The sequence below is a fragment of the Phocoena sinus genome, chromosome 5 (genome assembly GCF_008692025.1).
Source record: "Phocoena sinus isolate mPhoSin1 chromosome 5, mPhoSin1.pri, whole genome shotgun sequence".
In the NCBI taxonomy this organism is placed as follows: Eukaryota; Metazoa; Chordata; class Mammalia; order Artiodactyla; family Phocoenidae; genus Phocoena; species Phocoena sinus.
Genome location: NC_045767.1, coordinates 108,182,857 through 108,207,116, shown reverse-complemented (window position 1 = coordinate 108,207,116; position 24,260 = coordinate 108,182,857). Strand labels below are relative to the sequence as shown.

Sequence of the window (24,260 nt, the reverse complement as noted above, 5' to 3'; positions counted from 1 at the left end):
CTTCAGAGGCAATTATAAGATTCCTTGGACTAGAAAGGCCCATTATTAAAGGCCTAATTAACTCCTACCCTCCCCATTAATGTTCTTTATTACAAGCAAACTGTGTGCCTATAGTTACTTAAGTACTTAAAAAGTTTCTTCAGGAAAAAAAAAATACTATTTTGACTTACTACATTTTAATACTCTCTGCTATGGTAATAAATGACTTTTGTTAGAAAAATGATTCTAAATACTGCATAAAGTAGTATAATTTTAAAAATAAATGTTTACCTTTTTAATTAAGACATTAAGTCAGTATAATGTCTTACTTTTTTTTAAACATCTTTATTGGAGTATAACTGCTTTACAATGGTGTGTTAGTTTCTGCTTTATAACAAAGTGAATCAGCTATACATATACATATATCCCCATATCTCCTCCCTCTTGCGTCTCCCTCCTGTCTTTTACTTTAAAACATAAATAAGATAATCTAAAATTTTATGAAAATGTACATCTTGGGTCTTCTCCTGGAAGTTATAGTCTACATATTATCTTTTAAAAAAAAAAAATCCCCTTCCTGGCTCTTAAACTAATTCTTACCCTCAGAAACAATATGTACATGTACCCAGCAAAAGTTAGTTTTCTAAATAAACAATTAGCTTACTTCAAAGGAAAGTTCCTTTTAAAAAGAAATCTCTTACTCTTAGGAAAAAAAATCCCAAATGTTAGGAACAGACCCATAAACCCTTTTATTAGAGCTTCAGAGCATGCAGGATTTAAAAAAAAAAAAAAGATACCTCCTCCCGCCATTCTGGGCTGTCTGAAGAAACTAACTGTAAAATGAACACCTGAAATTTCCTCTAAAGCTTGTCGGAGGACAAAGAGACTACCTACCAGTCACATACTGGTATATACCTTGACTTCAATTGAAATCATGTCCTACCTCTAGTTGAACTAACCTTTTCAAATTAAGTCTACTCAGTTGAGGACACTGACCAACTTTAATAAACCAGGAATGCCGTCTCAAAATCTAGGATAATTGAAGAAGAAAATATCTTAACTTTGTACATTCAACGGAATGCTCTTCTGGTCATATGGCTCCTATGTATGGCTATGAAGTTACAGGAAAACCTGATTCCCACAAATGTATGTTTATATGTAGGTATGTGTATTCATATTTTATTTTTAAACAGGTAAAATATTTATCTGGCTCAAAAATCAAAATGATATGCAAAAAGTAAACACTGAGAAGACTCTCCAACACCCCCACTCACCCATCTACCATGGTTCCCACTTGGAAATGATTTTCATTAGTTTGTTTATCCTTTAAGTGAGAATGTGTATGCTTATAAATACTCACAGACTTAATTTTTCCAAATAATTAAACAATTTTCCCTAATATCTTGTTTATAATGTTAATTTGAATTGCGAAGAAAGAATTTAAGCAAAGCTAGTCAACCAAGTCTCTAAGTAGATTTCAAATTAACAGAATAAAAATGAATGATTTTCAATATTCTCTAAAGTATTAGGAATGAAAATTGTGATCTATTATATTATTTTCATCATAATCTATATATGAACAAAGCAAATGAAATCATTCTCAAATTCCTGTTTCTGGGAGTCTTGGTTAAAATACAAACATTTAAAACTTTATTCAGAGATTTAAGGTTTTTAGTAATATGACTGAAAAAGGCTTTGTGTGTGTATCTTTATCTATCTTATCCCTGTGGTAGACAGAAACATTGTAAAACTGAGGTCAGTCCATAATCTATGTTAAATAAGTTTACCAAAAAAAGTATTTTATGCTTTATGCTAGAATGTTAGCTACTAAGTTCACTGAAAAAGCTAGTTAATCATGATAGCTAAGAAAATACTTGTGTTTCTCATCCACATTTTTAGAATTAATATCTCAGTGTATTCAATATCATTTTCACTACAATAAACTAAATCTTCATGTAATATCAGCTAAGCAATGAATTTCCCATTCTATAAAGAATTATTTCTTGTGCTGACTGACGTGCTATAAACCTTGCTGAAAATCTATTAGTAAGGGAGTGACTAACAATGAAGTCCTTAGATTATAGCCTATCTGCTAATTCAGACTCAGTGCTCATTTCATCACAACTCCATTGAGCTAGGTGTATGAGGAATGCATGAGAGCAGTAGCTTGAAAACTGAAAAACAGCACAAAGATATGAAGATGTACTGCCCCAGAGTGTAAGCCTCTGGGAAACAGTAGCAGTAGAATGATTAACTTGTGAGCAAGTATAAGAGAAACGGCTCTTTCTAAGCAATTGGTGGGGATGACTATGTTTTCAGAAGAGCAAGCTGTGGTTATGGGCAGAAACAAAAAACAATCTACATGTAAATAGTGAGAAACATACAAACAGTAAAACAGTCTTCATGTATCATGTGTCTTCAGAGAAGTATGTATCTTATACATGGTGTCGACAGAGGAAGGAGTCGTTAATAGAGTACTTTTCCTCACCTTGACTCTCAGAGTTCATTATTTCCATTTTAAATATATTCTTCCATTGCACTTACCATACCTCATTGTAATTTTTATACATCCCTCTCCCCTACCACTCAAAGGTTCACAGCTTTCTAAGACATAGCAGAAAAATGATATATAACAAATAATTAATAGTTTTGAATCACTGGCCATACAAGTAAGTAGTAGCAACCATGGCATCATTTTTCTAAAGCATAAATATATAACTAGTACTAAATTATACTTAGTGCTAAAAGTCCAACTATTGTATTATAATTAGTTGATGATACTATAAATACTATTGGTTCTTTGCATTACTTTGCCAACATTTAAAATTTTATTTCCATTTTATAATAGTAGGATAATGTGTTTATATTTGTACGTCAGTGATTTTCTTCATTACTATTATGACAACATTCTTTACTCTGATGTTACAATAAGAAAACCACCTAGCACAGTTAGCTGTCTTGCCCTGAGCACAGAATTTAGATTAGAGACAGTTTGGGATTTCAACATCAAAGAAAGGAATGGCAAGCATGTTGAGGTTGAAACAAACTTGAAATCTCACTAACCCACAGTCATCAGGTTTCTGGGGTGCAAGTTCTTATTAAAAGGTTCACAACGGAAATTGGCAAGTTAATAAACCTGTTCTATCACAGGTATTATCTATTAAAATAGGATGTATGCCCAGCACCTACATTTTCCCTAATACAAGTAGGTGGCAGTATTGATCAATAAGCTATTTTCACATTTATTCATTCATTAAGCATTTATTTACACTAACTATGCGTCAGGCACAGGATAGTACATAATTTTAAAAACTTTTTTTCCTCCATTGAATTTATGCTCAATTTAAGACAGAGAATAGGGTGATACATATACACATCTGATTCTTAGAACTCACACTGAAATTAGTTCAAAAAATTTTTGAGAATATGTAAAACGAAACAAGGTAAGCCAGATTTAGTTTGAAATTACCATCCAAGGAAACAAATATTAAAATACTACTGTATTAGAAAATATCCCAAACACTAAGTATTGTAATATATAACAACTTTGTTTAAAATACACTTGTTGGGAAGTGAGGGGGATGCTTATAATAATATACAAAATCCTAACCTCAGTAAATCAAAATGCAAATCAAAGTATCACAGCTTAGACTGTTTTAAAAAAAATTTAAGATAACTATGATTGTAGGAGTGGTACTTAAAATTTTTTTTCTTATTCCTGATATTTAAAATATTTATAACTTTCTTTATAAAAATGCAGCCCCTGAAGATTTGACACAAATTACAATATTGATTCAAGATAAAGGTTTTTTTCATCTCTTAATTTGGGCCAAATTACTGATCTGATAAACATGCACAAATATATGTATCTACCAATAAATAAATATAGACACATATAGAATTTCACACAATAATGCAAGTTAAGAGTTCTATTTATCACAGGCACACAAGAAAATAATGAAGATGGGAGCTCTGTTTGTTTGCTCTTCCAAAATTTATATTGTTATAGAGCTGTCAGAGACTTACTACACATACCAAAACATTACTTACAATACTTCTTTGTAGACAAGCAACATCTGCAATAATTTGACAAAGTTGGTTAATCACTCTGGAGTTTATCCTGAATTATCTAGAAGCAATTAATCTTTAAATCTCATGCTTAGAATCCAAAATAAACTACCAGTAAGCATCTTGAATTCATACCTAGGAGTTTCCTCTCAAATTTTTATTATAAATTTTTTGTAGTAATCCCTTCAGTAAAGAAAAATATCATGGGAAACTATTTTTTAAAAGGTTAAGTTCAAGAAAAATAAAACAGCAAATATGACCCAGGAATGAATTTAATTAACATGGAGAAAGAATGAAATCAATTTTCCTTCCATGTATTGCTTAGAACCACATTTGCTCTTCTTTCTTTATCCAACTGGATATTTACTGCTGCTGTTTGTAATGTTCAAATATATTTACCTGGCTTGAGAAAAATTTCCTATAGATGTGGTATATCAACCTTGTATTTTAATATTAAAATAACCTTTCATTTTAAGCACTGCTTAAAATTCTGAAATTAATTTCTTATACTAGCTACTAGTCATGACTAAAAAGCTTTGAGAAAAGAGATAAAGGTTAAGAAGTAAAAAAGTTATATCCACTGAATCAACAAAAAAACCACTAATAGCAGGAAGCCATTGAGTTTAGAACTAGAAGGGATCTTGGAAATCACCTAATCTAATTCTCCTTCATTTGTGGAATGAACCTAAGTTTTGGAATTGGAGAATTCTGAGTTTAAACAACAGTTACGCCATTACTAGAGTGTTAACCTCGGTAGGGGTTATTTGACCATGATGAGTTCCAGTTTTCTCTTAAATGTGGTGGTAATACCATTTACCTTACCAACCTAGGCCACAGAGTCATTGTGAAAACACAGAGGTGCCCCTATAAAATAATAACTATTATTTACAGGTGAGAAAGGTAAGGTAGAGAATTTTCTTGCTCAGGGTCATACAGTTATTTTAGAGGCGTAGGCTCAGGTCCCAGGTTCACTACTTTTAACTGATTTGCATTAGCTATGTGAGGGCTCAAGTCCAGCTAAAAAAATCAGACATTACTAAAGAAGGAAAAAAGTGTTATATTTTGCAAATATATATTGCAATATATGCATATTAATTGCAAATATCAATTAAATATGCAAACCACAACTAAATCTTTATTTATTCAGTTCATGGAATGAATATCCAGGTCTATGTAACTATGCTTCTGCTACACTTGGGAATCTGAGGCAAAGACATGGTAATTGGGGAAAAGGTAACAGAAACTGAGAGAAAGAGTTAGCTTAAATGAAATCAATCAATTAAGAAAAAATCACCCACTATCTGCAAAATGCTACTGAAGTCAACTAAAAACATTGCAATAACCCTGCACCCCTAAGATACTTAAAATCCAACTGGCAAGACAAGAGACTAATAGAGAACAATATTTGACTGGATATCAAGTGCCAAATTGGTTAGTGTAAGAAGTCAGAAAATGGAGAAATCATTTAACTAGTCTGAGATTTCATAAAACATACGATCTTGCTTCTAAATTTAAAAGACAGAAGTTTGGTAGATGTTGAGGAGATAGAAGGAAATTATCATCTGTGGACCTAAGATATATGTGGAAATGCCACAATCATTAACTTGAAGGATTGACAGTATCTATAAGACTTCCAGCAGTCACTAGTTTTTATAAGGCTCATTAGGGAATAACCTTTTTAATACTATTATCTCCTAATTCAAACACTTAATACTACAGTTAAAATAGTCTTTAACTTACTAGTAATGGTTTCTTCAAAAGTACTTCCTGCCATGACTCATTCTTCCATTTTAGGGCTAATATGTGTCTTTATGGACAAGAAGAACTTTACTGTGTGGGTGTGAAGACTGTAGACCTTTTATTTTAGTTACAAACACTGACTATGAAGGGGTCCTTCTGTTTCCAAAGGTACTCATACAGAAATCATATATGAAGGCAGGTTGTACTCTTGAATATAGGGGGGGATGGTGCAGATATAAGAGAGTTCTTAAATAAACATTCAAATGTCATATTCACCAAAAAACTTTATGAAAAGACAATAAAAAATGTAACTCAGGGCCAAGGTGGATACCTGACTCATTCTCACCAACATGTGGCCAAAAGGACTTCTACTATTCAAAACACAGCTTGCTTGGAAAATGAAATACTTTGTCTTGTTCCACTCCCAGCCCTTTCTTCCCATTCCTTGCCCCTCCAGCCTCCAGACTCAAAGCCTCCTGCTAAGGAATAGATTTCAGTATAGAGCATTCTGAAGGCACAGAAACTGTTCACCATATACAAAACTAGGAGAAAGGTTACTGTAAAGCAGGAGTTGTGAGATTCAAACATATGATAAAAAGTATGGTCCTTTTGAAAATATATACACGTATATTTAACTGTGTGTGTGTGTGTGTGCGTGCACGCACACATGTGTATGGATGGGGAAAAGCCTACATAAATATATAAAAATGTGCACAGTGGTCATCTAAATTGCTTAATAAGAGATTTTCCTTCTTTTTCTTTTAACTTGTCAATAAACCAGTATTCCTTATTATGTGCTAACAACTGTTCCAGACACTGGGTATAAGGTAGCAAACAATGCAGATGAGCTCCCTAGTCTCATAGAGTTTGTATTCTGGAGTGGGGTAAAACACACAATAAATAAACTAATAAATGAAAAAGATAATTTCATATAATGCTAAGCTCTAAGAGAGAAATAAAACAGGGTAGTATGAAAGAAGTAAGTAGTTAACAGAGGGTAGTAGAGAACTGTAGCTAATTTTGAAAGGTATTAACCAGGAAACAACTTTTAAGTCAAAATGGAGTAGAGTCTAGACTCAGCAAGAATAAGGCCAATCTTGCTAGGTAAAGTGACTGGTACAGGATGAAGATGGAGAGGTAACCAAGGGCCAGATCATGTAGGATCTTGGCCACGGTCAAGAGTTAGGATTTAAGGAATTCTAGTGCAATGTGAAGCCATTAGAGGATTCCGAGGATTTCTAGAATACACAATTTCTGTGTGTATGTTTTAATATTATTTTTTATATTTAAAAAATGTATATAAAATTGAAGACCACTCACAAAGTAATTAATTCTCACTTGCTGAAATTAGACATATAGAGAAAATGCATACAAATCTTTTCAACTCTTTCATGTCCAATTACTCTTCCATTTCCCTTATCACTTGTCACCTCATACTAATTCTCAAACTTAGCACCTATTCCAAGATTCTTAAACTTGGAAAAGGAAGAGAATTGGAATAGTAGGTAATACTTAATTATTCTGTACCATGAACCAAGCACCATTCTAAAGCCTTTATATCTAGTAACTCCATTCTATAAGAATGAAAGGGTATCTACCATATCTCTATTTCCTTGCTCTTCCACTTTCTATGCCCTGATTTTATCTTTAAATTTGATAATTTACTCTTTTTGAGAAAGAGAGAGATACTGGGCTCAGATCTCTGTAGATTGTTAATGCATCTGCCAGCCTTACTTTAGCAAATGTCTACAATGGTGAAAGACATGGTCACCCTTAGTTATTGGAAGTGAAATGATTTTACCCATGGTACACTTTTTAAAACTGCTTCTCTGTGATCATAAAGGAATTCAGAACATAATCACTGAATCTTAAGGTTGGAAAAAGCCTTCAACTAAAGTTTAGTACAGCCTCCGTTACACTCTTATGTATACTTTCACTAGCATGTTGTCATCCAGGACCTGGTTAACCTAAAATACTAAGTTATTCTCAACTCTGTGGTCTTCTATTAGTTGGCTTACTGATTTTGATAATTATGTTCAATTATAAATATTTGACTAGCAGACACATAAAGTCCAGATTCAAACTTACTGCACTTTTTAAAACATAACATCTCTTTCCAAATATCTTAAAAAATTTCCAGAAGAATTCAAAATGAGAAGGGAGAGCTTAAACCATTCTCTTCAAACTCCAGTCAAGAATCAAGGTCTGTGAACCTGAACTTACTTCTCTTACTTAAAAACATTTATTAAGTACCTATTCCACATTGGTGCTAGGTCAGTAAGAAACATAAATCACACCGGGTTCTTCCTCTAGAAAGTGTACATCATAGTGATCTTTAATCAATTCTTTACTTATTTTAGAGTCGCTTGCCTGCTCTTTAAGTATTCAAGTGTTTGATGTAGCTGTCAAGTGAGTAGGGAAGAACCTAGTAATCATGCCCCCACTACATATAAAAAGGAGGATTCTAAATATTCATTTGAGAAACATCAATTTACATTTTAAAGCAATTACTGTACCTATAATTTAACAAACTGCATTCCTTACTTTGAAACTATCAAGAATTATATGACTAGCATAACACTTACATGATCTCCTACCTTTTCAGGAGATTCCAAAAGACTGTGAAGATTCAGTAAATAAAATCTGAGTACAAAGAAATATTGCTGGAAATAGTCATGAGTAGGGTTTGACATAATTTTGTCTGTCATGGAAACATTTTCAAAATAACTATTAATTTGAAAAAGTATCTGATCTACAGTAGTCTTTTATTTGCAATGAATTGTAAGATTGATGACTAGGAGTACTTTGATATCTTGGCAAGACTATTGTAATAGAAATATTTTATTTATAAGTTCATTTTCTTTATTAAAAAGTTCTTTAGGGCTTCCCTGGTGGCGCAGTGGTTGGGAGTCCGCCTGCCGATGCAGGGGACGCGGGTTCGTGCCCCGGTCTGGGAAGATCCCACATGCCGCGGAGCGGCTGGGCCCGTGAGCCATGGCCGCTGAGCCTGCGCGTCCGGAGCCTGTCCTCCGCAACGGGAGAGGCCACAACAGTGAGAGGCCCGCCTACCACAAAAAAACAAAACAAAAAAAAAACAAACAAAAAAAAAGTTCTTTAAAATTTAGCACATAACTTAAAAAATATTTACCTATAAATACTTGAGGCCTCCAAATGTTTACAAGTTAACTTTGAAAGTCTGTCACACTTGATACATGACTCTAAACAGCTCTTTCTGTAGGACGGATATCAGGCTTTCCCCACCAGTTGCATGAAAGCATGGTATGTAGTGATGGCATGCTGACTATTAAACAAATTTGCATACAACTTAATTAAGAACTGCTCTATGCACACAGCTGGTCTGCTGGAAACTGTTACATGGTGGTATGAGACCACTTCAAAAAACTAAATCTAAATTTTATTTTTATTGAGTCAATGCATGTTCAAACTTCTACAACATGAAAAGAAAATTCTATGAGGAACAGCTTAAATCTACCAAAGAATATAAAGTTAAAGCTAGCAAAAAGATGTTGAAGTTTAGAATATTCTTAAAATTGTAATATTTTGTTAGCTCTTAGGATAAAGACAGACACACACATACAGAGACACACACACCCCTCTTCATTTTAAGCCTTTCCTTTAGAGTTATTCTATCAGGAGACAAAACAGCAAATTAAGAACTTAGAATTTTTTCCAGAGATGTTGAATGAGGTGATATTAATCATCATGATCACAATGTAAAAAACCAAGACTAAAATTAGACGGTATTTTCTAAGATATTTTTACTCAACTAGCTTTTATTGAACAATTATAATAAACAGATTTTGTTAGGCCAAGGTGTAATTTACTCCCCACCAATTCATTTATTTCAAAGACCTTAACTTTGTGAAGTTCACTCTGTGTGTTTATATATACGTAGCAAAGGAAAAGGAAATTACTGTGAGAAAAATTTATGGTGAGCTTCTAACCCCACATTTCACTTCAATATTATCAGTCTCATCCAAATGAATCCTGAGTCATATAATGGTTCTCTATTTTCTGAACAATGAAACAAGAGGTGGAAAAAAACTAAACAGTGACTCAAACATTTTATTTTTATAGATCTAGATCTACCACATTCTAGAAATATTTAGCCAAGGTTACTGAAAGCCAGACTCCAAGCAAAAAAGGATGCAACACTGAGCAAGATGTAGTCTCTATCCTGGAAGAACTCCCCAATTCAGAGGGAAGGACAGACAAATCAATAAAAAAATGACAAAGCAATATAACTGATAAATAAAATTGCTCAATTTATACGACAATACACAGACCTAGAAAGAGGAAGAAATAAATGTTGTCACACATGGCAATATTTTAAACCAAAAGAATAAAGGAAAAATAAACACTAGATGTCATTCTGACTTGAATGCTCCTTCAGTGCTCACTATCAAAGATACTATAAACTATTCAGCTTTGAATAATCAACTCTTAAAAAAAAAGATCTCTTAAGAAAATGAAATATACAGGGAAGAGAACTTACTATATGCCAGGCACTCTTCTAGGTGCTTTACTTATAGTAACTCACTGAAACTGTTAACAACCCTAAGAAGTAGGTACTACTATTAACCCATTTTACAAATAAGGAACAGGCACAGTGAGTTTAAGTAACTTTCCCAAGGTCACAAAACGATAGAGTTGGTAACAGCAATTTAACCACAGGGAGATCTTGGTCTCCAGTTTATAGAAAATGAAACAGGGTTTTCTACATATATAGCAAGAAGTATTGGTAGTTAAGAAATCTTTGGGATGCTTCCTGGGCTATTTCAGTATGCAAATGTGTGATGTTCGGATGAAATTTATGTTAGACTCACAGTAGACACAGAGAAAGAAAAGACAAACTAGGCAGCTAATTATGTACTCTGATACATTTTATTTGTGGGAATTTACTAAGAGCAACTTGACAAAGAGTTAACACACTACTGCCAATGCTTACTTGGTGAAGAACTGCTCCAAGATGATGGCATCTTGGACATGTACTGAGGCTAAGCAGCCATCAGTAGGCAGAGTGGAAGAAAGTCTGATGGAAGGTGCTCACAACAACACATGGGTTTTGCCTCCTTTTCCCAAATACTCTAAGAACTTCTATCTCCTACCCTTATTTCTTTATATTCCATGCTTTATTTCCCCAAAACGTGAAATAATGAAAAAGAGCTGAGAACAGAATACAACAAAAGTGTCTTCACTGGAAGGTCCTTTCAAAGAGGCTACTGGGTCTCTCACCATTACCAAAATGATCTGAACGCTATAGTAGATAGGCAAAAGTTATTGTATACATTATAACACTTATTGAAGGAACTGCTTCAAGTGATCTTTATTGGTTACTCTAACCCAAATACACTTAACAGGGAATTATGACTTCTACTTGATTTTTAATTTAGCTTAATTTAGCAGACAGCCTAAAAATACTTATTAACTAAGTAATGTGTATGTGTGTGTGCATATACATAATACATACACACACACACACACACACACACACACACACACAGCACTTTTCCATCTGAGTACATACAGAACATACTCTTCACTATGTGATTATCACTTTGGCCATGTTTCTTAATTTCATTACATATGACCTTTTTCTAAGAGCCAATCCATCTTTAAGAAATGTCAATTTGATCCATGTGTGGTTATCACTTTCTAGCAGTAAACACCATTGTCGATACATGCATATCTCTATGAGTCTATCCTACAATTTGTTTCAACTATCTCTAATTACCTTTATTCTAAGTAGGATACACAATTACAACAAATTTAGATTTATATGGTTATTTTAATCTCCCACAGACACTCATTCACTCAACATTTACTTGGTTGCCTATTATACACAAGCTAAATTAAGTATGGTCTCAGCTTCATGACTGGAGTTCACAGTGTAGTAAGGGAGAAACAATTTGTTAACAGAGCAAAGCTGAAACTAGTATATGCTACACAGTGTTAGAAAAATGCATAACGTTAAGGTTTTGACCTAGTTTGGGGGTTCAGAGAATGCTTCTCTTCTCTAAAGGAATGACTAAGCTGTGCTGTGGCGGGGGAGGGGCACCCATAGGGCTGCAGTGCACAGAATAAAGGTATTATGGCAGGTGCAAGATGAGGCTAGAGAAGTAGAGAAGGGCCAGCTTATGCAAGACCTCATAAAGGATTTTGGTCTTTACCATAAGAGTAATGAAAAGTAAAGTCAGTCAAGGGAAGGGCATGACCCAGATATACCTCTTGCAATATCATTCTGAATGTAATGTTAGGAACAGAATGAGGAGTAGAAATAGAGACAGATGCAGAGAACAGACGTATGGATACCAAGGGGGAAGGGGGGTGGGATGAATTGGGAAATTGGATTGACATATATATACTACTGATACTAGGTATAAAATAGCTAACTAATGAGAACTTGCAGTATAGCTCAGGGAACTCTACTCAATGCTCTGTGGTGACCTAAATGGGAAGGAAATCCAAAAAAGAGGGGATATATGTATACGTATAGCTGATTCACTTTGCGTACAGTAGAAACTAACAGCATTGTAAAGCAACTATACTCCAATAAAAATTAAAAAGAAGAAAATAAAAAAGAGCAGAATGGGGAAGAAAGTGAGAGTTGATGTGGAGAGACTGAGGAGGAAGCTATTCCATTAGACCATGCAAAAGATAATGTTGGCCTGGACTAGCTAGGTGCATTACAGACGGACAGAAGTGAAGAGTTAGGAGATATTTAGGACATAAAAATCATAGGATTTGGTGACAGATTGGTCATGGGAAATAAAGGAGAGGGAGTTAGTTATTAACAAGGACACCAAAGTTTCTTACTTATGCAACTGGATGGAAGATGACAGAGGACACTAAACAAGGTCAGCGTTTGTTTTCTAGAGTAGGGAGGATCACAAGTTCCATTTTTAGTCTTATTTGGTTTGAGGTGTCTTTGAGACAGCCAGGTCTAAACTCATATCATGCTCCAACTGGCTCTGGAGCTCAAAAAAAGGTCTAGATTGAAGATAAAAACATGGGAATTAACTGTGTATAGGCCACCTCCGATTACCTTCGCAGAGCCACCTCCTCCTCATTTTAAAGCTGTGAATCACAGTGCTTGAACCCAACACCCTGTCACAATGTGTGCACATTAATTATTTGTCTCTCTTCACCATTAGACTGTAAGTTCCATAAAAGCAGTGACCACATCTATTTTCATTCCTGTTGTATCTCAGCTCCTCACACAGTTCTTGCACATATCAGGGTATCAATAAATAATATTTATATGAGATAATTAAGAATGTGAGATACACTCTAATCTACAATGACAGAAGTACAGAAATAATAACTGAAAAATATTAATAGTAAACAATACATTTCACGTATTTATTATTTATTTAGTATTGCACTATACATATTATTACTTATAATATGTTTTCCCCCTCAGGGAAAAGTAATAAAATTTTCTACATATTTATCAGTTACACAAGTCAAGTATAAATTAAATTGGAAGAAAATATACAGTTTGATATGCAATGAAAATGCAACTATTTTTGTTGTTAAAAGCCACCCTGGTTTGGGACTTCCTGTACCTTTAAAAATGCCCAACAGAATATAAACTTTTACTGATAAAGGCAGTATACATTTTTTTTTTTTTTTTTTTTTTTGTTTTGCGTACGCGGGCCTCTCACTGCCGTGGCCTCTCCCGTTGCGGAGCACAGGCTCCGGACGCGCAGGCTCAGCGGCCATGGCGCACGGGCGCAGCCGCTCCGCGGCATGTGGGATCCTCCCGGAACGGGGCACGAACCCGTGTCCCCTGCATCGGCAGGCGGACTCTCAACCACTGTGCCACCAGGGAAGCCCCAGTATACAGTTTTAACAACACTTAATGTACAACATTTCCTACAGATCTCACTTACCAAGTATTCTATTGATTCATAGGTATTAACCTAACAGATAGCATTTTTGTGCTTCAATTTTACTGACAGGAAATCTATATATAGCATGTAAGTTTTTGAGAGTTATCAAAAGCATTATAACTAAAAAAAACCTTTGGCAATATATATCTTAATCCCTATGAACAGAATAACAGGCTGAGTTCCATTTCCATTAAAATTAAATTGAAAACTACATTTTTATATATAATTGCCTAGCTTTATTTTGCTTTACCTGCTTTTTATCACCATCTCCCATTGAGATAGGATATATCAAGAAACACTACATTTAATGAAAAGGGTCAAAAGAACTAAGACCCCACTGAAATATCTTTAAAAAAATATTGATAGATATTTCAATTACTACTTTATTCATTTTGGTTTTGTGAATATGAAACATACGCAAGTAATAATTTTAACAACAGATACATTTGGGGGCATACCATTCTTTTTTTTTTTTTTTGCGGTACGCGGGTCTCTCACTGTTGTGGCCTCTCCCATTGCGGAGCACAGGCTCAGCAGCCATGGCTCACGGGCCCAGCTGCTCCGCAGCATGTGGGATCTTCCCGGACCGGGACACGAACCCGTGTCCCCTGCATCAGCAGGCGGGCTCTCAACCAGTGCGCCACCTGGGAAGCCCCACTTCTAATTTTGCATGCAGATAGAACATACCTCATCTTAATCTTCAACGTAGTCAACACTACACATGGATTTCCAAATCCTCTTTGGTTTTCATCTTCTGATAAATACTCTCATATATCAAAACTGAGGAATGTTATTACATCGCTCAAAGAATGTATACATTTCAAAGCATGTATACAAAACACTTTTGTATATAAACATACTCTGGAATGTTAATATATTTGAAGACTACAAAATATAGTGCAAGATGATGAGAAACACTAGCTAACAGTATCAGTGCTTTTTAAATTATATTAAAGAGAAACAAAATATACTAAAATAAAAAAGGAAAACTGATAAAAAAAATTTTGGAAGAGATTGTGGTTGGGCCATTTATTACTTATTTGCATTAGAGTTAATTAATATTCTAAAAAGGTCTACAAAAAGCTGAACAACCTCTCAAGCTCTGAATTCATGGCACTGACCCTAGACTTTCTCAGAATGATTTTTAATGCACTCTGTCATTAGTAAAACCTGTTCAAACACATGCCCCATCTGCCAGCACCCCATCTGCAAGAGAGCTTCTTATTCTTGTAGACAGTACAACTTCTGCTTGCTTCCTTCTCTACATACCAGCTGTATGGTAATGAGTGTGAGCAGCTGAAAATCCTGCATGATAACAAAGCTAATATGAAAACGGCAGAACAACAACTTCCCCTCAATGAAGCGGTTGTCCCATGAACATAGCAGATAAACTGTTAAACGGGGGTTGGGGGTGGTGATGAGAATTTTATTTGTTTGTATGTGGGGGATGTGTGCTTGTGCCTGTGCACGCACGTGTGTGTTAAACATGGGTCTTCCACATAATTAAAAAATAAAAAGAACCAAGAGTAGTACAGGGTACCCAAGAAGGATCTAAATTTCTGAGTACTTTTGTTAAGACTTGTGAATCAATTCTTTAAATGTTTTAAGTCTCAACTCCTATATGGTAATAACATACCAGGTGCCATTTGGACAAGCTAGTTTTCAAAGATGTTAACAAGTTACGTCCCATTTCTTAATTAACTCATTTTGGGGCCTAATTTAGGGAAAGAAATGGCGTCAAAATTTAAGAATCATAATGAAAACTATTTCCTAGACATTTTAGCTGCTAACATAATATGTGAATCAACAAACTATGTTTTTAATTCTTAGATAGCAATTTAATTTCTAAAAATTTAATGGTATTTGAAGCCAACACATTTATTCTGAACAGAGAAACTCCAAACAAAATACTAAGTGGCAAATGTTACTTTCTTAATTCAGGAAGACATATTGGGGTTAATTTTTATATACATGAGAGTCACACTGAATGACTCTATATAATGCAAGAAGATCCAAATCACATTAATGTTTTATGTGCAGTATCTTTCCATTTAGAGATTAACAGTCAGTCAGGAAACTTTAAGAAAAATGACTATCAAAATTGGTGTTATGCATTTTCTCTCACAATCTGAAGAAACTAAAAATGAAAAAAATATTCAAAATACTAACCATAAGTGAAAGAAATAAGTACTATTATATGAGGAGAATTAATGATATTTTTACCAACACATCTAAATAAGTCTTATGTGGACTTCATAACAGTTACTAAGTTCTTATTATATAACCATACTTTCTCTATGTTATTTCATTTTACCCATAAAACTATCCTGTGAAGTAGGTACTACTATTATTGCCATCCTACAGAGGTGGCTTAGTAAGTGATGGAGCTAAAAACTTAACCCCAGGTCTAACTGACTCTATCTCTATGTTCTTAAGCAGTCTGCCATCCTGACATAAACTCCACAAGGGCAAAGATGTGGGTCTGTTTCATTCACTACTGTACTCCAAATGTCTAAAGTAGTCCTTGGTTCATAGAAGTTGTTGAATAGATTGAATAAATAGATGGAATGGATAGAAGAGATAACTGATCAGTTGTTTTTTTATTAAGTGTACATCACTTTAAGTGAAAAAAAAAGGCAACCATAAATTTTGTAAAAACCCTTAATCATTTTGATACTAAAAGAATTATTTACCAATTAAAGAACCTTAAAATAAGACTGTTTAGGAATCTCTTTACTTGTCAGGTTGAAAAATTAAGACTAAATTTTTAAAATTCTCATGATTAAACATTCATTTTGAAAGGTTGGTACAGAATGAATAAGAGCAAAATTGCACTGATTTTAGCATTTCCATGAATCCACTTGTCCTCGTTTTTATTGTCTAACTATAAGAATGCATTTTCCCTGTTAACTAGCTTAACGTATTCCTTGACTTCAAATATAAATCAGGGCCATGAGCTTCTATAATATAAAAGCTTTTGTACTATATATATATATATATATATATATATATATATATATAAAAGAGCCTGAATTGAAAGAATAGTTCCAACTTAATAAAACAGCACCAATCATCCCTTAAAAAGTAACACATAAGTTGTATTTCCTCAAAGAACACTTACAGATTTAAAAAACCCACAAATTCAGATGAGATTTACAAAAACAGTACTATACTGCCCCTACATGTTCAAACTAGTAGTGACAATGACATTTCAAAATCTAAAGTGATAATGTAGAGATTTCTGTGGATTATTGAAAAGCTCTTTAAGCTCAAATTGTTCCCAAGTGAATGATATGAAATCACCCACACATAAAAAGGTAGTTAAAAATAGAAGTAACCCACAAGTTTCAATTTTCACTTTCAATACTAGCAAGAAGAAGAAATTTAAGATAAGAGAATTTCATCCAACATTATATTTTTTTCTCTCAAAACAGATTTCCCCAACCTTACATGAAGATATCATAAAATAACCATAAACAAATAGCTAGTCACCTATGTGCTTCTGGGATCAATGTTTATATATTAATGTTTGAGAAATACTAACCGTTGAATTGTTTCCCCCAGACCTAAAAAAATTTCTATAAAGCTCATAAATGTATACATAAACACATACATACATAGGTACTACCAAAACCACAACAGAAACTTTTATTAATCTAATACCAGATTTACTTTTTAAAAATCTACTGTAATTATTTTACCTTTTACACATTGTAGGAATAAAGCACTATATATGCAAATAAAGAGATGTGGTGCATCAATAGGTCTTTGTAAAAGGAAATAAGAATATGACATTATGTGCTTTTATCACAAATGGTAGTCCTTTCTGGTATTATTTCTATAGTAAAACCTACATCACATTTTAAAAATCCTACATTATATCTATCATTATTTGCATCTACTGCAATTAATCTACCATTATTTAACTGATTTATATGTGAGACACATTAATTTATGCAACTTTCCACAACAAGTCAGGGATAGGGCCAAGAACTCTAATTCTGACCCAGGTACGATCCAGAAAGAAATCACTATGGTGGACCTGATAGGATATTAAAGACTAAAGTTTTCTGGCAAGAACATGAAAAATGAAATAATATGGAATCATATTTAATCTTTCAGAGCCTCAAAATAATATAATATACTGGATACTACCTAACAGTATTTGAAAACTTGTAGATTTTACTATCAATACATTTCACTTAAGTTACCAAAATAATCCTAGCAAGTCAGGTAGAGTGTCTGCATATGTAGGCATGTGTATGGAGGTATCCTTATATACATATGGAGAAACTATAAACTACAAATGATCACCAGTTGACTTGGAAATGAAAAGTGTACAATTGAATAAAGGAGTCTGTTGAAACACTGTATACTGGAGCAGATCAAACATGCTCTCCATGCCTAGGTGGAATTCTCAGGGTCACCAAAATGCTAAATTATAAAAAGGTACGATTTTTGTTTGTTTGTTTTGTTCAATAATGTATCTAGAACTGTGCCTGGCAATTAGTAGATGCTTATTTGTTGAATGGATTAATTAATCCATGTTCCTCTGATTGATATCATGAGGATATCACGGAACGGTGACAATAAGTCTCTCAGAGACAGGAAAGCATCAGTGGCCTCCTTAAGGGAAGGTCTCTGCCTTATTCACCTTTGTTACATTAGCATCACAAGCAGGGAGTATATATACGCCTAATACATATTAGCAGAATTATCATTAATTTAGCGGTGCTAATATTCCACGGAAATACTGAGAAAAATTTAAAAAGTTGTTGCAGTTCTCATTCCTCATTTAAAGTATCTATCTGATAGCATGAGTTGCCTTTAATCACTGAAGATAAATAATATAAAATCTCTGAACTATTATCATACTATATTGAGCTGCCTATAACTAGGTTAATAAAATTTAGGTATTCATTTATGTAATGTATGTTTTAAAGCAGTTAAATATGAATGTACTTAAGAGACTGAAGATAAGGCTTAGGTTACTTCGACATTTCATAGTGTATTCCATTTCTGAATGTGGATGATACCTGTAAAACTCAAAGGTCTGCAGTTAGCTCCACAATTTTGGAGAAAGCTGTGTTCCTGACTTCAAAACTTTTGGAGTTTAGAAGGGTAATACGGTACATATACAGCGTATGGCAGAACACTTCCAGTACATCACGTACAAACATTTCTGCAGCAAAATATACAAATATTCAGATAAACAATAAAAGTGACTGTCTTAAGTTAGTTAGGGTTAGGTTTGGCCAACTTGTTAAAACACTTCTTAGTTTTCAGGGCTTACTGGACTCCTGATTTGCAGACAAGGGACCGTGGATTTATTTCATACTTGTTTACCCAGCCAGAAGCTTTGTAACAAGTTTATTTTTAGCATATTTTTCATCTGTCTCCCATACTCCAAGTCTTAACATTTAGTTTCTGTAAAATATAACCTACAAATTTAAATAGCCTTGCGCTGTGATGTTAAAATTACTATACTATTTGTACAGATTAACTATCAACAAAAGGGATAACAATTCAGGGCAGTTATTTCTATGCTGTAGTTGTAGATTTACAAATCATGTTAGCATTTGTATCTGATAACTGAGGCACAACCTAATACTATGACATCACCTGATGACAAAAACATCTAGAAAGCAATGTTATCAGTAATTAGATATTGAGGTCTTCATAAATTGTGAAAACAAAGTATAAATTACGTATTTAAAAATCCAGGATTACATGGCAAAAGTTAACCTTGAAATATTTGGAAACTAAGGATCCATTCACTCAACAAACCCTTACCCAGGTCAGTACACCACACTGTTCATGATGCTGGAGCCAGACAGCTAGGTTAGAATCTTAGCTCCATCATTTACTAGCTCTAGGGCAAGTTAGTTAGACTTCCTATTCTTCTGATTCTACATCTATAAAATATGGATAATATAATGCAATCTACTTCATGAGGTTATTTTAAGGATTAAATGAGTTCATATGTGGAAAATACTTAGAATAGTGTTTCCTCTGCATCCCAAGTTAGACTCTATTATATACTGCTACCCTGTTTTATCATCATCAAAACATTAGCATTAACAGTTACTTTTCTGTTTCCCTAAATTAGAATCTAAGCTCCACGAGAGCATGGCCTTTGTCCATCTACTTTACTGTTATATCTACAGGTTCTAGAAAGGCTCCCAACTCTGTTCTAAGTCCTTAATACATATTTTGGGGCTGTTACTACTATTAATAAACTTCATATCCAGATATAAGTGAATAATTTTGCAGCAGTATAATTAACATGAAAAAAACAAGATGTAAGACCAAGCAATAATACAAGTTCCTTCTGTCCATAACTTCTCTGATCATCTGCTTAGCAAACATCCTTCACGTTTTCATTTAAAGTTACTGTGAAGCCTTTCCTGAGCCATTTGAATTGAGACTTGGGTGGCCCTCTCATGCTCCCACAGTACTTTGTATATGGGTCCATTTAAAGCAATTATCCTTTGGTCTAAGGGTTTGTTTGTGGTTTTACCACTACCTATTAAATGCTTAACGGACTGTAATTTTCATTTTTGTATGTCCAGAGGCAGAGAGGAAGAATCATCACCTTTTTATTTACAGCCACCGCCTTGCACAGTACAGAAAATAAGACCAGAAGAAAATTTACAATTTATATTCTGTTTACTAATGTTTATGCATGATGTATGAAACATTCTTAAGAAGAAACTGATAGGATCAAAAATAGAATGACCTGATATGTGGTAACTAGTTAATTCCTTTATTGATAAAATAAGTAGTGACAATAAAAGATATCAGATGGGGCTTCCCTGGTGGCGCAGTGGTTGAGAGTCCGCCTGCTGATGCAGGAGGACAAGGGTTCGTGCCCCGGTCCGAGAAGATCCCACATGCCGCGGAACGGCTAGGCCCATGAGCCATGGCCGCTGGGCTTGCAAGTCAGGAGCCTGTGCTCCGCAATGGGAGAGGCCACAACAGTGAGAGGCCCGCATACCACACACACACACAAAAAAAGATATCAGATGATCTGAAAATGCCAATTTTTCCCCAAGTTCCAATGGAATATATCTGTGGAAAAAAACTTTAGGAAGCCACATTTTAGTTTACTCAAAAAAAAAAATCAGATAAAACTATTAAAATCTCCCTCCAAATTTGCTCATAGCACCACCCTGTTCTTCCTTCTCTCCAAAGTATTGTAATAATTTTTATTTTAGCATTTTCTGACTTGTCTGGTTACTGCAGACTCTCACAAGTGCCATCTAAATGAGTACACCCTATGTTTCTCCTTCGTTTTCGGAACTGCTAAGTAGTAATTACTTTTAAAATTAAGTGTCAAACTGTATCTGAATTTAGTTATATTTAGAAAATGAAATATTCAAAATCACAGCTGCACAGTCATTTAAAAACATTTAGTAAACAAAAAAATGCCATATTCTAACAGTACAAAAACTCCTTAAAGAATTTTCCAAACTTAACAAAAGCTTCAACAAATTGGTCATACAAATATTTATACTAACTTTCTCTTGCACATCACTGGGAGCATGAAAAGATATTAGAGATAATTTATGGTTTTGTTTTTTTTTTTTTTTGCGGTACGCAGGCCTCTCACTGTTGTGGTCTCTCCCGTTGTGGAGCACAGGCTCCAGACGAGCAGGCTCAGCGGCCATGGCTCACGGTCCCAGCCGCTCCGCGGCATGTGGGATCTTCCCGGACCGGGGCACGAACCCGTGTCCCCTGCATCGGCAGGTGGACTCTCAACCACTGCGCCACCAGGGAAGCCCTAGAGATAATTTCTGAAGTCTAATAAGAGTTCATAGCCTCAACTGAGGAAACAAGATAACTAAACGAAGCTGTCAAATAACACCACTGAGCAGTACATATATGTCTAAGCACCAAAGGTAATTGCAACACCTACAATACGTTCCACTAATGGATGAGGACAACAGTAGATGCAACCAGTGCCAGGAGGAAGGTTCCAACCAGAGAGACAAGCTAGACTGTGAGGTCATGGAAAGGATTTGAAGAAAGAGGCACAAATGTAACTGGCAGATACTGAATAGATTAGTATGGGGGAAGGGAACATGATACCGGCTTTTTAAAGGTTTCATATTTCTATATGTTAAGGAAATATCCATCTATTTCCTCTTGGCTAAGAGTTCCATGAAACAAACGTTGAGTTTCATGAAATGTCTTTCAGGCATCAAGGCATTTTAGAATGGGAGACTTGCTACAACTGTTTTAAATGAGAATTAATCATAGCTAGACTAGAATTAAAAAATAAAAATAAAAGGTGAACCTGGATTGGGGCAAAAGGCAAAGCTATGTCAGAAATGTAAGACTAAGTTGTAGTGCTTTAAGAAATAGGCAAGTATTTCTGGCAGCTGCTTTTGCTAGCATGAAAAGTACTCCTGTAGTAAAGATTATTAATAGCAATATACTTTGGGAGAAACTGTCATTTAAACTGTACAAACAACACACTAAAACTCAGAAATGTAAAAGTAAGATGACAAAAACTAAGATGACAAAAACTGAGATAACCATAAGACACAGTAAAAATGTGTTAAATCAATGATAAATTATAAAACCATACACATGGATCATCTGTTTAGATAAAAACAGAGATAATAGTTTTAAAACTATGGAAAGAGTAGAAGAAAATTATAGTTGAAAATAATATTGGTGACAGGTTTATGGCAAACATTATTTTCCAGAAAGTATTATTTTAAAAAATCACCATGAACAACAAATAATTTCTCGATCTATTTATATATTTTCCTAATGATGTTGTAAGTATAAACACATATCATTATTTTCTCAAAATGAAAAAAAATTCCTTCAATAGAAAACCTAGAATAAACATAGAAATATAATGATATAGTATCAACTAAGTAAAATCCATAAAACTTTGCCATGGTGGGAATAAATTTGCTTAAAATATGATTTCTTTCTCTTGTTAAACAACATTAGAAGTCCCTAGTGCTGTTTTTTATTTGGTACAATCTTTCTGGAAAACAATTTAGCAGTATTTATTAAAAATCTAAAAGAATTCACACTCCTTGACCCAGTAATTCCACTTCTGGAAAAATGTATATAGAGATGTTAAAGATTTATGTATAAAAAAGTTCAAAGCAGGTCACTGACCAAATCAACAGCAGTTAGAAAATGATGACACATTCATTTGGCAGATTATACACTTTTGAATAACTATAGCCATGAGGAAGTACTAGCAATATATGAAAAATGGATTAAAGTATCGATTTTGTTTAAAGAGTTATTTACTTAAAATTTTTACTGTGGTTATTTCTGAGCAGTGGAATTACTGATAATTTAGGAAAATGTAAAGAAACATTTCTTCTGCATTTTACATACTGAGCATGTCTAATTTTTATATACAGAAGTAAAAGATATTAACTACTGGAAGAAAATAAAAATTCTCTATATCATAATTCAACTCAGGGAATTTAGGTGATTATCAAATTATTAAATTCAGGAAGGTAATAACTCACAAATTTGCTTTACCAACAGAACTTACGATGGATTATAAAATCTTCCTACAAGTGAAAATTTTATTGTAGAATAAATAATTAGGTTGTTTTTTGAAACAAAGACAATACAACTGTTTGATAAAACTGGCAGACCTTTGCTGAAAAGTCTATTAAAGGAGGTTAATAGACTATAATTATATATACCTTGAACTAACTGAAGATTATACACAGAAAACAGCAGAATAGATTATGCCTGAATGAGATTAAAATTTTGAATATGTTTTTTTTAAATTAGTATCATCAATAGTTCGACAATAAAGAAAAAACTTGAATCCAAGACAGTATTGAAGCTAAGAGAGGTACAATGCTGTTTTTAATTTTTGTCATCATAGTCAAAAGTACTAAATGAACAAACTGATGAGAGTGGTACTGCACTGCAGTTTGAGGATGGTTAATCTGTCAGACACCCTGTTCTGAGTTGTTTCCTACCAAACACAGACCCTGAGGTATGACAACGATTCTCTCCTTAACCAAACTCTAGTCAGGCTCCTGAGCTCTTTTTCAACTAGGACCTGTCCTTCGGCATGTTCTCAGGCACCAAATTTTAGCAAGAATCCTGCTAAATCAGTCTAACCAGAATTCCCCACCCTTGATGTCAATCACCTGTGGTACCTGGTCACCCTCTCCATATCTGTTGGGTTCGCCATCCTCCACCATCCCCCAGGGGATTTCTCACCACCTTGGTTAAGTTCATTTAACCAGAGCACCCCCGCCCCCTTTACCCCTGATGTTTCCTCTTAGAAATTAGCTACCCACTGAATCCCATGCTGCTCCTTGGCTATAAATTCTCACTTTTCTTTGTTCTATTAACAGTTGAGCCCAATCTATCTCCCCTACTGCAAACTCCCCTTGTAGTAGTCCCTATACATATCATGACAGTCCCCCTGAATAAAATCTGTCTTACGATTTTAACAAGGTTCATGAATGATTTTTTCTTTAACAGGCATCATCCCTCAGCTTACAGAAGACTACAAACATGCATACTGTTTGAATATTTCTAGTTTTTTAT

At 34.2% G+C, this 24,260-nt stretch overlaps 1 protein-coding gene across 4 annotated transcripts in view; it reads right to left on the bottom strand.

Moving 5' to 3' along the window:
• The window catches only part of FBXW7 (F-box and WD repeat domain containing 7), a 208,136-nt gene that overhangs the window by 34,046 nt on the left and 149,830 nt on the right, over window positions 1-24,260 (bottom strand). The gene's annotated exons all lie outside the window — the stretch shown is intronic.